We start from the raw sequence: 17,017 nt of genomic DNA, 5'->3' as shown, positions 1-17,017 counted from the left end.
CTGCCCCCCACCAACCAAATGAAACATATAAAATCACCATTTTTTATGCACAGGGCAAGCTACATAACTTGAGCAGCCCAGTCAAAATGAAAATGCAGGGTCCTTGCTGAAAAAGCAGGAAAACAGTGCCATTAAGAGTATTAGAAATAAAGCTTTTCCTTTTAAACTATTTTACTTATAAAATACAACAGAGGTAATAGTGATTTATGAGTAACAATACAACGTACAAAGTGTGAAAAATATTTTTGGTGTCATAATTCTGTAGAATATAGTAAGTAAATAAGACTATTAATGTGATATCTTGATTAATCACTATTCTGTGGCTTGCTTTTCTTCAAATTTATGTACTAGATCATTAAAATATATACTTTTAGCAATTTTATTTTTAGTTGATGCAATTGAAAAAGACATTAGTTGCTCCTGAAACATGAAAGATTGCAAATAATTTTTGATAATTTTAAATTTTGACAAGGATCTTTCTGCTGATGCAATTGTTATCAAAGCTGTTAAGAGTATTTCATAGGCTGTGACAACATCGGGATACATGTCTGATAAATTATTTTGAAATAAAAATTTTAGTACATGTAGAGCTGATAATTCTCACGGAACAACTTTTCTAAAAATATTTCATTCTTCATACAAATCAGTTTTGTGTAAGTTAAAATTTAATTTTAAATGTAAATTTATGCAATGGTATTTTAATGTTTCCTCCGACATTTCCTGTAACTTGTGGAGGTTATACAAGAAATCAAACGTGCCTTCGTGATTTGTATAGAATTCAAAACCCTGGTTTATGCATTCTATCAATGAATTTTCAGCTACAAGGAAAAAATAATGTAAAATTATTATTCCACATTAGTAATTGTAATTGGTAAGATGAATGTAGCACAGTTTACTGGCAAATGTCTTTAAATTTATTTTCTCTTTCTTTAAATTTCTGTCTTTATATTTATTTTCTGTTTCTAAGTCTGTGGATATGTGCTTTGCAACGTTGAAGCAGTTTTAAAAACTGAGATCCTAAAGTCTTCAAAGGATTACGAACGCGTGACATGTTTTCTTGCAGTGTCGATGTGGAAACTTTTATTTTGTAATAATTTACTGACCAAGTTTACTGCCCGCATTCCAGCAGTTCCTGTCCGGTCGGTTGTCATCTGGCCAGAGTTAATATTTGTGCAGACGCCACAGCCAGGCTCCCGGGACTGATGGGCAAGCCAGCCTCCCACCCTGGGTCCCCACGGTGCGGGCCTCGAGAGCCCCTCCTGCCTCCGGCGACTGCAGCCGTTGCTGCTGTCGCCACTGCTTCTGTGCAGCGACCATCACTGCTGCCAGTTCGGTACCGTGTGCCGGCCAAGCCGACTCGGTTGGGTGAAGAAAATAATTTTGTGTGCCTAAGGCCTTGAAAAGATGAGCAAAATACTAGAGAGGAGGGTCCAGAGATATTTATCTTCTTTATGAGATTACCTAAGAAATGTTTGCAGCCTCACATTTGAGGCTACAGACGCTGATGAAAAACCTTAGTAGTGCCAGGAGACCCGTGATTGTTTCCAAGATGTTGCAATGACATAATTGGTGTTCGAGATGACCGATAATCTTCTGGAAGTGATCATGCACGAGAACTGGTGTGTTTGGAGCCACATGTATCCAAAGGTGCATTTTTGGATAAAAAGTCGAGCTGAATGAGTTTATGTTGACCTAAATGTGTACTTCCTTCAGGCTGTGGTGTCCTTTATCTAGAAATATCTGACCTCCTTGAAGAAACAGGCGTTTACTGATATGCAGGCATGCCATCTCGAGTACTTCTTGAAGCCTCTACACGATTCATTCACCTTAGGTGTGAAATAAGTTGTAGCACTTTTTCCAGGGGTAGGTTAGAAGCATGCTTTCTTACGGAAAATTTCCAATCTATACAAAAGTGGAGAGAATAGTATAATGAACCTCTCCTTATGTAACTATTACTCAGCTTCAATAATTTCACTACCGAGTTTTATCTGTACCTCCACCCACGTTCCTCAGTCCTAGATTCTTTTGAAACAAATCCCAGACATTATATCATTTTATCTGCAAATATTTCAATACGTATGGTTAAAAGTTTGGGTACCCTTCTTTCACCTAAAAATCTAGCCACAATTCTCAACATTATAAAATAGTTATTTCAATTTCTCTATCTCAAATTTTTTTCAGAATTTGTTCGAATCTCTCTCCAAACAAGGTCCGTGTACTACTCACTGGCTGGTATGCCTCGTAAGCCTCTTAATATAGAATCACCCCACTTCCCCTTTTGTCCTTTGCAACTGATCTATTGAAGAAGTTGGGTCTTTTTGTCTTGTAGAAATATCTGTGGTCTGGATTTTGGTAGTTGCTTCCCTAGGTGTTGTTTAACATGTTCTGCTGTTCCTTGTATTCTTGTAATCTGGTATTTGAGTATAGAGGTTTGAGAGATTTAGGTTTGATTATTTGGTATGTGGCTGCTTCGTAAGTGGTCTTGGGTACTTCCAAATGGGCACAGTAATGTCTCTTTTTTGCATGATGTTAACAGTCATTAATAACATTTTTTCAGGCCCATTATTTCATGAGGGGTTATAAAATGGTTACATTTACATTATATCATTCTTTACTTATTTCTCTATATAAAAGATGATTCTCGTAGTCTGAGATACGATATGTGTAAAATAGAAAATTTGTGCTTGATTCTTTCCCTGTATTTTGCAGTTTTCAAAATAATAAATTGTTTAGCCAGCATCCTTCCAAAGTGACCAGTGAGTAAAGCATCATTTTGAATTTCTGGATTCAAACTTATTTGATGTGTTTCCATCCTTGCCGATGATGCTGAAATGTCCCATCTTTGGCCAGTGGGAGCATCTTCGGGTTGGCTCTGAGTCCTTTTGACAGGACCCTATTACTCTCTTATGACTTCCTTGCTTGTGGTACGATGTGATAGTCCAGCTTCATTTGGCACATTTTCTGCCCTACACCAGGAATCAGCCATTTCTACAAGAAGCTCTGTGCTTTTAAGTGAAAATGGTATTCCTGAACTACTATCAGGTTTCTAGTCTTTTTCAGTGGACAGAACTAGGAAAAAACTTTTTTTAAGATAACATACATGGTGACTTCATGCTGATACTTACAATTCAAACTCAGGATTACAGAGTTTTTATTTAACACTGTCAATCTCACATCACCTCTATCTCCTTTCTCCCATGCCACAATTGATTGGTTCCCAGTGATACCAACATCATTACCCATCCGTTCTGTCCCACAAAACATACTTAACACAATAACGGTATCACCACTATACCAAAAATATGTTTACTGTAAACAATTTTACAATTGTTTGTATAGGTCTTTTTCGTCTCTAGGCTTTATCCTACTAGGGTTGCACAATCAAATTATTTGTTGTAAAATCACTTGAAATAATTAAAAAAAATTTTTTTTTTAATGTTGATTCATTTTTTAAGAGAGATAGTGTGAGCGGGGGAGGGGTAGAGACCAAGGGAGACACAGAATCTGAAGCAGGCTCCAGGCTCTGAGCTGTCAGCACAGAGCCCCATGTGGGACTCAAACCCACAAACCATGAGGTCATGACCTGAGCCGAACTTGGATGTTTAACCCACTGAGCCACCCAGGTGCCCCTCACTTGAAATAATTTTTTATTAAGTTTTAAATTTTGTCTTTGTTTTTAGGAGTTTTAAAATTTAATACTGTTTTATAATTACAGAAAATACAGGGCCTCAAATTCTAATATACAAAATAAAATATATTTGGATTAGTGTAACTTTTGCTTCTGTCTCTATTTTCTCCCTCTCCCATAGATAATTTTTTTAAAAAATGTTTATTTATTTATTTTGAGAGAGAGGTAGAGGGAGAGTGCATGCGAGTGTGAGTGGGAGAAGAGCAGAGAGAGGGAGAGAGAAAATCCCAAGCAGGCTCAGCACTGTCAGTGAAGAACCCGACATGGGGCTTGATCTCATGAACCTGTGAGATCATGACCTGAGCCGAAATCCAGAGTTGGATGTTTAACTGAGCCACCCTGGTGCCCCTCCCATAGATCATTTTTAAAAAATGTTAGTTTGGGGTTTATTATTCCAGTTTTTCCTAGTTATAGTGTTTTAAAAGATATGTATCTTATCTATCTATCTATCTATCTATTTATCTATCTACCTATCATTTATCTATCATCTATCATCATCTGTCATCTACCTATGTATAGCTTGGTCAAGGTCATTAGGAAAATTTTTAAGTAGCTGTGACAACCTGAAGCTGTAGAACCTGGGGGTGAGAAGGAAAAAGGAGGACTGCAGACAGGTGTCGGGCTCAGACAGTTATAGCAACAGTGGTTATGATGTGGAGATTAAAGAAAGTCTGCTCTCGCTTGAGTAAACAAAGGAAAATGCTTTGGAAAGCATTTGCAAAGGAAAAATAACTACCTGGAAGAATATTTGGAAAAATAGGATGACAGTGAGAAGAAAGGCAGAGTAGATGCTCCTTCATTCAATATTTCTGGAGGGTCTCGGGTTTTCTGGGAATAGTCTTGCAGGTAAGACCAACCAAGTTTCAAGGAAGGTCCAGTTCCTTAATCAGGATACACAGTCGTTTGTGATCATGTGAGCTCCCTGATATTATTCATATTATAAGGATACTGACAAAAGTCCATTGTATTTGGTGAAAAGCACTTGTACATAGTCCATTTCAATTCAATACATTTCAGCCAAAATAGATCAACTAATATATTTAAGATACTTTATAAGTTACTGTGGGGATACAGACATGCAATCGATATGCCCTGCCCTTCAAGACTTTCTTTTTTTTTTTAACTTAAAAACTTTTTTAAGAGTATGCCAAAATTTTTAATTTTTAAAATTAAAAAAAATATAATTTATTGTCTAATTGGTTTCCATACAACACCCAGTGCTCATCCCTACAAGTGCCCTCCTCCATGCCCATCACCCACTTTCCCCTCTCCCCTGACCCCCATCAACCCTCAGTTTGTTCTCAGTCCTTAAGAGTCTCTTATGGTTGGCCTCCCTCCCTCTCTGTAACTTTTTCTTCCCCCTTACCCTCCCCCATGGTCTTCTGTTAAGTTTCTCAAGATCCACATATGGGTGAAAACACATGGTATCTTTCTCTGCCTGACTTGTTTCACTTAGCATAATACCCTCCAGTTCCATCCACATTGCTGCAAATGGCCAGATTTCATTCTTTCTCATTGCCAAGTAGTATTTCATTGTATATATAAACCACATCTTCTTTATCCATTTGTCAGTTGATGGACATTTAGGCTCTTTCCATAATTTGGCTATTGTTGAAAGTGCTGCTGTAAACATTGGGGTACATGTGTCCCTATGCATCAGCACTCCTGTATCCCTTGGGTAAATTCCTAGCAGTGCTATTGCTGGGTCATAGGGTAGATCTGTTTTTAATTTATTGAGGAACAACCACACTGTTTTCCAGAGCAGCTGCACCAGTTTGCATTCCCACCAGCAGTGCAAGAGGGGTTTCGCAGATGACATGATACTCTACATGGAAAACCCGAGAGACTCCACCAAAAGTCTGCTAGAACTGATACAAGAATTCAGCAAAGTCACAGGGTACAAAATTAATGTACAGAAATAGGTTGCATTTTTATACACCAATAATGAAACAACAGAAAGAGAAATAAAGCAATTGATCCCATTTACAATTGCACCAACAACCATAAAATACCTAGGAATAAATCTAACCAAAGATGTAAAAGATCTGTATGCTGAAAACTATAGAAAGCTTATGAAGGAAATTGAAGAAGATACAAAGAAATGGAAAAACATTCCAAGCTCATGGATTAGAAGAATATTGTTAAAATGTTAATACTACCCAAAGCAATCTACACATTCAATGCAATCCCAATCAAAATTGCACCAGCATTGTTCTCGAAGCTAGAACAAGCAATCCTAAAATTTGTATGGAACCAAACAAGACCCCGAATAGCCAAAGTAATATTGAAGAAGAAAACCAAAGCGGGAGGCATCACAATCCAGACTTTAGCCTCTAGTACAAGGCTGTAATCATCAAGACAGTATGGTATTGGCATAAAAACAGACACATAGACCAATAGAATAGAATAGAGACCCCAGAATTGGGCCCACAAATGTATGGCCAACTAATCTTTGACAAGGCAGGAAAGAATATCCAATGGAAAAAAGACAGTCTCTTTAACAAATGGTGCTGGAAGAACTGGACAGCAACATGTAGAAGAATGAAACTAGACCATTTTCTTACACCATTCACAAAAATAAACTCAAAATGGATAAAGGACCTGAATGTGAGACAGGAAACCATCAAAACCCTAGAGGAGAAAGCAGGAAAAAACCTCTTTGACTTCAGCTGCAGCAATTTCTTACTCGACACATCCCCAAAGGCAAGAAAATTAAAAGCAAAAATGAACCATTGGGACCTCATGAAGATAAAAAGCTTCTGCACTGCAAAGGAAACAATCAACAAAACTAAAAGCAACCGATGGAATGGGAAAAGATGTTTGCAAATGACATATCAGATAAAGGGCTAGTATCTAAAATCTATAAAGAACTCACCAAACCCACACCCGAAAAACAAATAATCCAGCAAAGAAGTGGGCAGAAGACATGAATTGACACTTTTCTAAAGAAGACATCCAGATGGCCAACAGACACATGAAAAGATGCTCAACATCACTCTTCATCAGGGAAATACAAATCAAAACCACACTGAGATACCACCTCAAGCCAGTCAGAGTGGCTAAAATGAACAAATCAGGAGACTACAGATGCTGGTGAGGATGTGGAGAAAAAAATTTTTTTAATGTTTATTTATTTTTGAGAGAGAAAGAGAGACAGAGTGTAAGTGGGGGAGGGGAAGAGAAAGAGGGAAGCACAGAACTCAAAATAGGCTCTGCTTCTGGGGCTTGAACCCACGAACTGTGAGATAATGACCTGAGCCTAAGTCAGATGCTTAGCCGACTAAGCCACCCATGCGCCCCTGCCCTTGAAGACTTTCAAAGCCAATGAGGAGAAACGAAAAGAGACACAGACTTCCTAAAAATATAATTGTGGCAGATAAGTAGTGGTGTGGAAATAAGGCTGAAGTGTTTAGGAAACCCAGTAGAAGAACAGTTGGCTTTGAGTTGGGGATAGCTGCGAATGCTTCAGTTCAACTCTAAAGTTCTGTGGTTTCTTATTTCGTTAGTTGGCTCTGAGTATGAATTCAGCAGAAGGGGAGGCAAGGAGAAAGGGCTTCCCAAGAAGAAAGGGATCGGTAACCAGTGAGAGAGTGGGTGCATTTGTGGGGCTCATTTGCTCATGGCTGAATCAGTTTTAAAACCAGAACTTGGACAAAAACAATTCGATCTGTTTAGAAATGTTTGATGATTTGACAGAACCGACCAGGACAGTCTAAGTGCAACATTTTTAAACAAGGAGAGCGTATTTCGTCTCATAGAATTACATTATCCAGAGGTAGCAATTAAAACTTTTGGAAAACCAAAGCCTGTCTGTGAAAAACGCAAAAATGAAGAGCCCTCTTTAAAGATCGTGTTATTTCACAAAAATTTCAGTTGCTCTTTTCACAGTGGAATTGCCAGGCGAAATGGGGAAAAAGTTGTTCTCAATGGTTATAAGGCACCATCCATTATAGCCCTGCTTTTATTTTTGCTACGTCACTTGTCAGGTCTGGGAAGGAGTAAAATGTGGTTGTGGATACTGTGGTAAGAGAGAGATATTGCAGATCTTCCTTAGCGTGTGATGGGGTTCCATCCTGATAAACCCAAGGTAAGTTGAAAATGCGCTTACTACATCTAACCTACGGAACATCACAGCTTAGCTTGGCCTGCCTTACTAACAGGCAGAGCACTTACGTTAGCCTACAGTTAGGCAAATCATCTAACACAAGGCCTATTTTATAATCAAGTATTGAGTATCTCATGTAATTCACTGAATACTGCACTGAAAGTGAGAAACAGAGTGGCTGTCACTGTGCTCTCGGGCTGACAGAGCTGCGGCCACCTAGCATCACGGGAGAGTTTCCCTGCCTGTTGCCAGCCAGGGGACAGATCAAAACTCAGAATTCAAAGTACAGTTTCTACTGAATGTGTATTGCTTTCACACCATTATGAAGTCAAAAAATTGTAAGCTGAACCATTGTAAGTTGGGAACCATCTGTACTGCATTTCATAGAACTTAAGATGTCATTGACTGTAAGACGTACTGTTATTTTATGTACCATTAAAAAAGAAGACAAAAGCCCCTGTTGATTAAACTGTGACACAATATAAGGTTCATTCCAGTTTCAGACTGTTAAAATGTGAAGCTGAATGTGCATTTTAGAGTCGATTGCATATGGCCTTTATTGAGTGTCTACTGTATACCAGGTTCTATTCCCGCCTTGACAAACATTTTCTCAATTAATTCTTTTTTTTAAGTTTATTTATTTATTAAGAGAGAGAGAGAGAGAGTGCACACACACACACAAGTGGGGGAGGGGGAGAGAGAGAGAGAGAGAGAGAGAGAGAGAGAGAGAATCGCAAGGAGACTCAACACCATCAGTGCAGAGCCCGATGTGGGGCTCAAACCCACAGACTGCAAGATCATGACCTGAGCCGAAGTCAGACACTTAACTGACAGAGCCACTCAGGGACCCTTCTCAATTAATCCTTATAAAAACCTACTGACTCAGGTATCCTTGCCCTTATGTTATAAAGAAAACAAGGCACAGTGACACTAATGACACGGGCTAAAGGTCACAGAGCTTGTAAGTGGAACAAACTCCTCATTCCTACTTGTTTTCAGATGTCTGTTCTTAATCTGTGACTCTCCAGTCAAGCTATGTCTGGACAAATTGTGACACTCCTGGGTGTTTTCAGCAGGTCACCTGTTTTCAGCTTGGGCACTTTTCATTTATGGCAAAGCCTTATAGGGACTTCATGGTGAGGCAATGCCTCATCCTTCCCTAACTCAGATGGCTTAGCCATGAGGCACATTGAGTCTTCTTGAGCCGGGGGAGAGAGTAAAGGAAGGGCAGGGTTGGCCTGGACCCCAAGGAGTTAGCTGTTGGCCAACATGCAACATCGAAAAAGCCAAAGCAAACAATTCAGAACTGATATAACCAGGAATCCTTGCCCAGAGAAATGCTGTAATGGATAAGGCAGCATAACGGGAGTTTCCGGTTGGTGGCAGTATTAAAAATCTGGTAAGGGGCCATGCATGGGTTCAAGATGGCCCATCTACTTGCTTTGGAACCCAAAGGAAAAGTTCTCAACCTGTGAGAAGTTAGGGTACTGAAACTCAGGACGAGATTCTAACCTCAGCAGGGAAATGGGAAGGTAGGAAAGTCTGGAAGAACCTCAGTTCTACAACCTGGACAATATGGTGGAAGCAGGAGACAACTATAGCAATATAGGGTTTGTGGATGCTCGGGGTTTGAGAACAAGCCCACCAGACACTCCACACGCCAATTCCATGTGCTGGTCCTCCTCTCACTGTTGACTGGTTGGGTGATCTTAGGGGCTGAGGCTAAGCAGGAAAGGCTGGAGAAGGAAGGCCATCACATTCCTCACTTACGAGGGAAATCAGGTGAGGTTGGACCCGGCAATAGTGAGACTCAGGTTGGACAATTCCGTTCTTGCTACTTTTCTGTTAACACTTTGTGAGACTTCCCTTTTGAGTTTAAGTCCCACTCAGGCTTTTACTAGTTGTGTGGCAAATCACTTAACCCCTCTTATTCTCAGTTTCCTTTATAGTAAAATAGAAATATTTAATTCAGAGATTGGTTGTGAGGATTAAGAAAGACTAAGTGATTACAAAGTTGGTCTAGGTATGAGTTAGCTCCTCTTCCTTTCATCTCTCTAGGCCATGTATTAAATGCCATCTGTACAATTAAGACTTATCTACCCTCCTCCTAACTTAACACAGCAATAATGATAATTATTTATACATGGTCTACAGTTTCTGAAAAATTGTTCTATGCATTACCCTATTCCTTCAGCTGATTTTTCCAACAATCCATCGAAATACCTGGCAAAACACTCTTTTTAAAATTTCTGTTAAATAGTAACACTTAATAGTAACAAAAATATTTTTAAAATTCCCTTCTGCAGAAAGGAAAGACAGAAACTGGACAGATTGGTGGGAAAGGCTAAGCTTGTCTAAACTTGCCTGTGTAAAGCAGAGGGGAGATGTCAGGGAACAGACGATGGAAGACAGTTTGAATTGTGCCCTGGGTGCTATGATTCTAGGAATGTAAGAGTCACTAACTTTTATTATTATTTTTTAAGTTATGTTTTAATATTTATTTATTTTTGAGAGAGAGAGAGACAGAATACAAGTCGGAGAGGGGCAGAAAGAGAGAGGGAGACACAGAATCCCAAGCAGACTCCAGGCTCTGAGCCATCAGTGCAGAGCCTGATGCAGGGCTCGAACCCACGAACCACAAGATCATGACCTGAGCTGAAGTCAGACACTTAACCAACTGAGCCACCCAGGCGCCCCTAGAGTCACTAACTTTTAAATGATTGCTTGAGTAATATTAATAAAAATCTTTTTGTGTACATGTTCAAATGCCAAAGGATTCTTGACTATTTAAAAAGTCGTTCTCCTTGGTTTCTAGATAGGGACTTTACCTTATAGGTCTAATATCCCTAAAAGAGTGTCTGGCCAAGAGGTATTATTATGTTCAATAGTCACAGAACACTAAAATGCCTTTTAATAAGACATTTCTTTATTGCTTGTAAAGTGCTCTGGGCTATTTCCATTCTAAACGATGGAATACACTTATATAAAGCAAAGTATACCTAACAGATAATCGGGTTGAGAGCAGAACTCTGAGGAAATGAGACATCTGACAGGTAAACATTTGTCTTTGGGGTGAGACTTCCCTTTGTTTGAGAATGGACCAGTTGAATGAATCCTTTTAGTAATGTATTTGTAAGGCAAATACCTATCCATTTTTTCTTAGGGAAGCCCAGAAAGTAGTGTAATAACCCCAAATGCAAAACCTTCAGAGTAACTTACTAAATGTTCTGTTTAATAATATAAATGTAGTATATTTGCAAGATCATGAAAAAATTCCTAAATGTGAAGTTGTACTGTCCTTTACCTAGAAATGATGCCTTGGTGAAGTTATGTGTATTTTTATCCAAGCAGTGTCCATTCAAGACTGGGAACCACCAGGAAGGTCATGCAGGCCTGGACCTTCTTTCACCTGAAGGCCAAGGGAAGTCTATGATGTGGGTGTAGATCAGCAAGAAGCAGCACTAGATGGACTGGACCACTGGTGTCCTACCCAAGAGTTAAGATGGATAACCTTGATTTGGGGCAACGTTTGAGGATTCACATGATTGTCCCAGAGATGAGGGCCTTGGCACCCTGAGTGTGCACCTGCCATCTTGAGGTGGGAAAGAGAAGGAGCTTAGCCTGGGGAGAGAGGCTTTGCATCTTCCCTGGGGGCAAAAAGGGGATTGAGCTTGGATGCTGGAATATAGAGGTACCCGAAAATTCCGCGGAAAGGGTGCAGCTGGCTCCTCCCCACATCGGGAAAAGACCTGTGGGGGCTAGCAAGGCAGGGATAGTCAACTTATGTTTGGGCTGTGACTTTCAGGGCAACCATCTGTAGTCCTAGTTGTGGGCTATCTTTTGGGGTAAGTAAAACCTTGCTTTGTGAGCCTAATTCATTCTGGAAGCATGCCTGTAATCCAAAGGAATTGTACATCAAAGTGAATTTCAATAACCAGTGTCTCACTTGTGATCATGTGACCTACGGTGTCAGGTACTACTCTTATTTCAAGACATTGCTCATTTATCAAATTAAAAGTTATTAGAAGGTTTGCTCATCTTGTGCAACACTTGTAAAACAAGTTGCTCGTAACCCAAGGTTTTACTGTATTTCTGTTCTCCCTCACCTTTCAGCGAAGGCTTATTTAAAGGGACAGCTTCTTTGAGATGTGCTTTGAAACACTGATGGAGGCAGCTCTGTCCACACTTAGGGAGGAAGTAAAACCTGAAAGCAGAAACTGCCCGGGGCGGGGGGGTGGGGGTGGGGGTGGGGGTGGGAAGATGGTTAGGTGTGAGCAGATAACCTGTGCACAAAGTAGAGCAATAGTCTAGAGAGAGTGTTTGGCTGGGGGAGCCTGAGGATTTGTGGAATATGTCTTTATTCCTCAAGTTTTCACTGCTACCCCTGAGGGGTAGCCCAGTGAAAGATGAGACTTTCTGCTTTTATAGGCATGTGTGTCAGAGTTATTTGGGCATAAGAGAAGTTTGACCCCAAAGAGCTGAGAATTTAGGAGAGTGTCTGAGTTGTATAGTCTTTTTTTATTTTTTATTTTTAAGTAGGCTCCACACCAGCATGGAACTCAGTGCAGGGCTTGAACTCATGACTCTGAGATCAAGACCTGAGCTGAGATCAAGAGTCAGACCTTAACTGACAGAGCCACCCAGGTACCCCTGAGTTGTATAGTCTTAAACACTCAACTCAGGTATCTTCATAAGGCTTGCTCAGCCTGGTGTCTGAGTTCAGCATCTTTCTTACTGTTCCTTCGACACCCTGGGTGCTATTACACAAATAATAATAACATTTATTGACTGCTTACAGTGTGCCAAACAGTGACTTAAGTACTTAAATGGTTTATCTCATTCAGTACTTTGGTATTCCCATTTTTCAGGTGAGGAAACTCAAACTTGGAGAAGTTATATGATTTGCTTGAAGTCCCACAGCTAGGCGTTCAGAGTCAGGATGTGAATCCCAAAGGCCTGTTCCAGAATCCGTGCACGTAGGAATTAAAATGTACTCATTTTACTTCTCCCTTTGTTCACTTTTAAAAAATGTGAATTTCCTTAGGATAGTATCTGTATTTTTTAAATCTCTGTCTCCCTATCTTTTAGCATAGTGCTAGATACATAACAAATGTTTGGCAAATGTTAATGGAAGGATGAATGAATGATAGTGCCTAAGGAGCCAAAGTTTAAGAAAATACACTGACGCTTTTCTTACAGTGTATGAATGAATAAAATAATGTACTCACCTCTGCTTGTGACACATAATAATTACTCAGTAAATGTTAGCTATTATTATCATTACTGGAAATAAAAATACATTTAAGAGAACACTTATTTTTGCACAGGAATGCATCAGACATCTTATTTTTTTCATAATGTCCTTTACTTTGATTGCTTATTTCTATACAATTTTAGAAAAAGGTGAGCATTTAGTTTCTCTGTGGTATTTTTTTTAATGTTTTATTTTTGAGAGAGAGACAGAGAGACAGAGAGACAGAGAGGCAGAGCACAAGTGGGGGAGGGGCAGAGAGGGACACACAAAATCTGAAGCAGGCTCCAGACTTTGAGCTGTCGGTACAGAGCTGGACGCAGGGCTCTAACTCACAAGCCATGAGATCATGACTGTAGCCAAAGTGGGACACTCAACAGACTGAGCCATCCAGGCACCCCCAGAGTATTTTGAATGTATAGGAGTTAAATACCATTTTCGATAGAATTTTCCTTTGAAATGTGAGTGGTGTTTGCTTGAAATATGAATATAGTTAAGCAGGATACAGGGCTGCTGCAAATTCAATGTAAGCAATCTGCAGTGTAACAACGTGAGAATATAGATGACATTGAATGTAAAAGGGTTTCTTATTATAGGCTTCCAGCCATCACAGCCTAAGGACAAAAGCCAACCGCCAGATTAGAGGAATATTATGATTTTAGTATAATACAAAACTCAAGCTTTCTCACTTTTGGCTTTATAGTCAATCCATTCCCATTGTTCTTGCTATAAAAGTATCTAAATTGATTTCGCTTTAAAAATTTTCTAAATAGAAAATTGTCCAATGGTGCCAACTTACCTAAGGCATTTGGAATATCCTGTTGTGGGTGTCTTTGAGGAGGTAGAGTGAAAGAGTTTATTACTTTTATTGTTGTTGTTGTTATAATTATATTAATCATTTATCCATTTGTGGCAGAATCTGCTCATGGCACACCCCAATATCTATTCTGTCTCCACCTCAGTAACAGAACTCTGCATTTAGATGGGAACAATATACCCAGCTAAAAGAGCCTTCCTTGCAACTAGGTGTCAGTGTGATTATGTGATGAAATTCTGCTCAATGATATAGAAGTGGAAGTGTCGTGAGTTATTTCTGGAAAATCTCATTAAGAGGGAGGAAGGAGACCCCATTTGCCCCCTCTTCCTTCTTCCTGTAGCCTGGAATGCAAATACAAACGCTGGAGCTCCAGCAGCTGGTTTGGGCTGTGAGGTGGCTTTGCAAATGGAAGCCATGAATGGCAAAGCAGCTACAAAAAAAGAGACTGGGTCCCTAACAATGTACAGCCTCCATAGTAGTCTTGAATGGCCAATTTCTGGTCATTACATGAAAGAGATGAAAACTTTTTCCTTATTTCTGCTGTCCGTTTGCATCTTCGTTATACGCAGCCAAGCCCAATTCTAAGAAGTATTCTAAGAAAGTAACAGAAACTTTTCAAGAAAACTCTATCTATCCATGTATTAAGGTACTTCCATTGTGTGGCGTTTTGTTGCTGTTCATCTCCGGCTTTTTGGTCCTATCTTCCCTCCTTCGATAATCTTTTAGGTTCCCTGTTAAGATGAGAGCTGCTTTGAGGCTCTTTTTTTGTTTTGTTTTCTTTTCTTTTGTTTCGCTATACTCCTATTTTCAGTATCTTTGTATGGGTATTACAATTTCCTTAGTTCTCCTCTGTCTCTTCTCTGAAATCCTCATGAGGCCCCAGCGTCAAATTACACTTCCATCAATGAACATAGAAGTTTCTCATTAATTCAGAGGGTAGGAACTCACGACAACAATTGTTCTAGGTGATTTTTTTTTATTTAATAGGATTTGTGGAAACTAATTTTTAGTGTGTCTATGATGATAAATTAGCAAACACCAATTGAATGCAGGCAGTTGTCAATTTAATCAAGCATTTGATAGTCTCCCGTGAGAAGCAGAGAATAGAAAAAACTCCAACTAAGCTTTGACTCCCAGCTCTGACAGTTAATAGCTATGTGAACTTGGAAAAATATCTCAACTTTTTGAGCCTCAATTTCCTTATCTATAAAGTAAGTAGTGATCAAGACGAAAAGTGCTAATGCACACGTAAAAAGAACATGTCTCTGTCAGCTTTATAGTGTACTTTGCCAATGTAAAGGATTTCGGGTCAGTGGAAAACAATCGGCTCAGAACTAAGTGTGCACTTGCTAGCTGTGTAACTTTGGCCAAATTAGTTAACATCTGACTAACAGGAGTTAAATACCATTTTCTCCTATTGTTAGGAGCCTAGTTTCCTTATTTGTATAATAAGAAAAAATGACAGTAGTGCCTGACAGGGCTACTGTGAGAATGATGTGAAATAACATATGTGAAGACTCTCAGACAGTACCTGGTGCTAGAAAATGGTAAATATTAGTATTCTTGTGGTTGTTACTGCTATTACTACTTTCTTGGGGATAAATGGTCAATTGTGGCTTGTTGCATTTAAAGTAGCTAAGTGGATGGGTGATCGAACCACACTGTAAAAAGAATATCCATTAAAAGCTTTATGTCAACCTAAAGGAACATGTTAGGTACAGTATAGTGGGCTCAGCCAATATTTTTACCGACACCATGCATGAAAGTAAAGTATTCTTATTACATTTGATGGTAACACAAAGTTGGGAGGGCTAGAACAATGGAAAGGATATGGGGATTGAAGACTGAGGACTTGGCTTTGAGTCCCCAAATTCAATCATGTAATGACTCAGTTTCCTCATCTGCAAAATAATAATAACACTGGTAAAAGGACCAGGCAGATGTCTTTTGTGAGTATTTTTTCCTGAAAGATCTCACATAGTCCATGACTCATTCTGAAAAATGATCATGCGCTTGCTTGTTTATGACCCTAAAGTAGTTCCAATAAGTGACGATAGTATAAGCATAGTTCACCAGCTTCAAAAGTAGGCAATTATCAACAATCAGTACATTTGAACTATTTCATATTTTATGCACAAAGTTTTCCCTTATTTATTTTTCAAAGTCACGTACTTGAAATTTGTATAAAATAGAAGCAAATGAATTAACCCGGGCTGCTACCCAAAAGAGGACTGCAGTTTGGGGATTCTGAGGCCAGCTTGGATCATGAGGAAGGCTTAAGAAGAGCAGTTTGGCCCAAACCTAATAATTCTTCCTGCAGAGATCAGCCTAGAAGGAGCACTGACAGTAAGAACCCTTCATTGCCTAGCCCTGTCTCTGAGACAACAGTGCTTTGCTGGTGTTGGAGGAAAAAGGCTAGGGCTGAAGAGATAAGGTAAATTTACATACGAAATTGGGTGACGCTGATTTTATAGCTCTAATGGATACTTGTTACTCTCCCATTTGTCCTTCAGACTACAAGAAGTTTCTATCCAAAACTTATCGTATCGACCAACACTGGCTATATCGAATACATGTTTCCAGCTCACCTGACCCCTGACACCTCAGGGTTGTATGTCTTCACCACAGCCACTGTGATGAAGGACTTTCTGTGGGGTCTTGCCTTTCTGTTACCCAAGACGAATGCCCAGGATCTCCGGTCCCTCTTACCTTTCCAGATTTGTACGAAGTCCTATGCCAGAGGTCATAGGATGTAGTTTCCCTACTGGTTGCTGAAAGGGCCACAACCTTGGTGTTTAGAGGCATAAACTCCTCATGGAACAAACTTTGATTAGTAAAAAGTGAAGCCAGGGGATAAATTCCTTCTCCCATTTTTTCCCCACGACCAGAGACTGTTCTGAGTCATGGTTTTTCCATTTAATCTGTCCAGACATGTCCTGCATGGTCACACTGCAACACCAGTCAGGCAATTGCTTGTTATGGAACAGTAGCCAGCGTGGTCAGTGCATTACCTTGCTTTTCCTTCCCATACTCCTCTGACTCACTTGTCTTTTCTTTCACTCTCGCTTCTCAGTGATTGAACTTGCCAAGGAAGCCTTGCTTCAGAATCAATTTTTTTTCCTAGGGAACTCAGACTAATGCGCTAACTCTAGGCAG

The 17,017-nt window shown here is 39.6% G+C and overlaps 1 long non-coding RNA gene across 1 annotated transcript in view; it reads right to left on the bottom strand.

The window, feature by feature from the left end:
* Positions 1-1,024: 1,024 nt before the first annotated feature.
* LOC122200763 overlaps positions 1,025-17,017 on the bottom strand; it is a 31,029-nt gene continuing 15,036 nt past the window's right edge. Inside the window, exon 3 of the long non-coding RNA XR_006193930.1 lies at positions 1,025-1,902. This is a non-coding gene — a long non-coding RNA (uncharacterized LOC122200763). The remainder of the gene's footprint in view (positions 1,903-17,017) is intronic.

Source organism: Panthera leo, chromosome A1, assembly GCF_018350215.1.
Source record: "Panthera leo isolate Ple1 chromosome A1, P.leo_Ple1_pat1.1, whole genome shotgun sequence".
NCBI classification, from domain to species: Eukaryota; Metazoa; Chordata; class Mammalia; order Carnivora; family Felidae; genus Panthera; species Panthera leo.
This window is presented reverse-complemented; position numbering and strand designations above follow the sequence as displayed.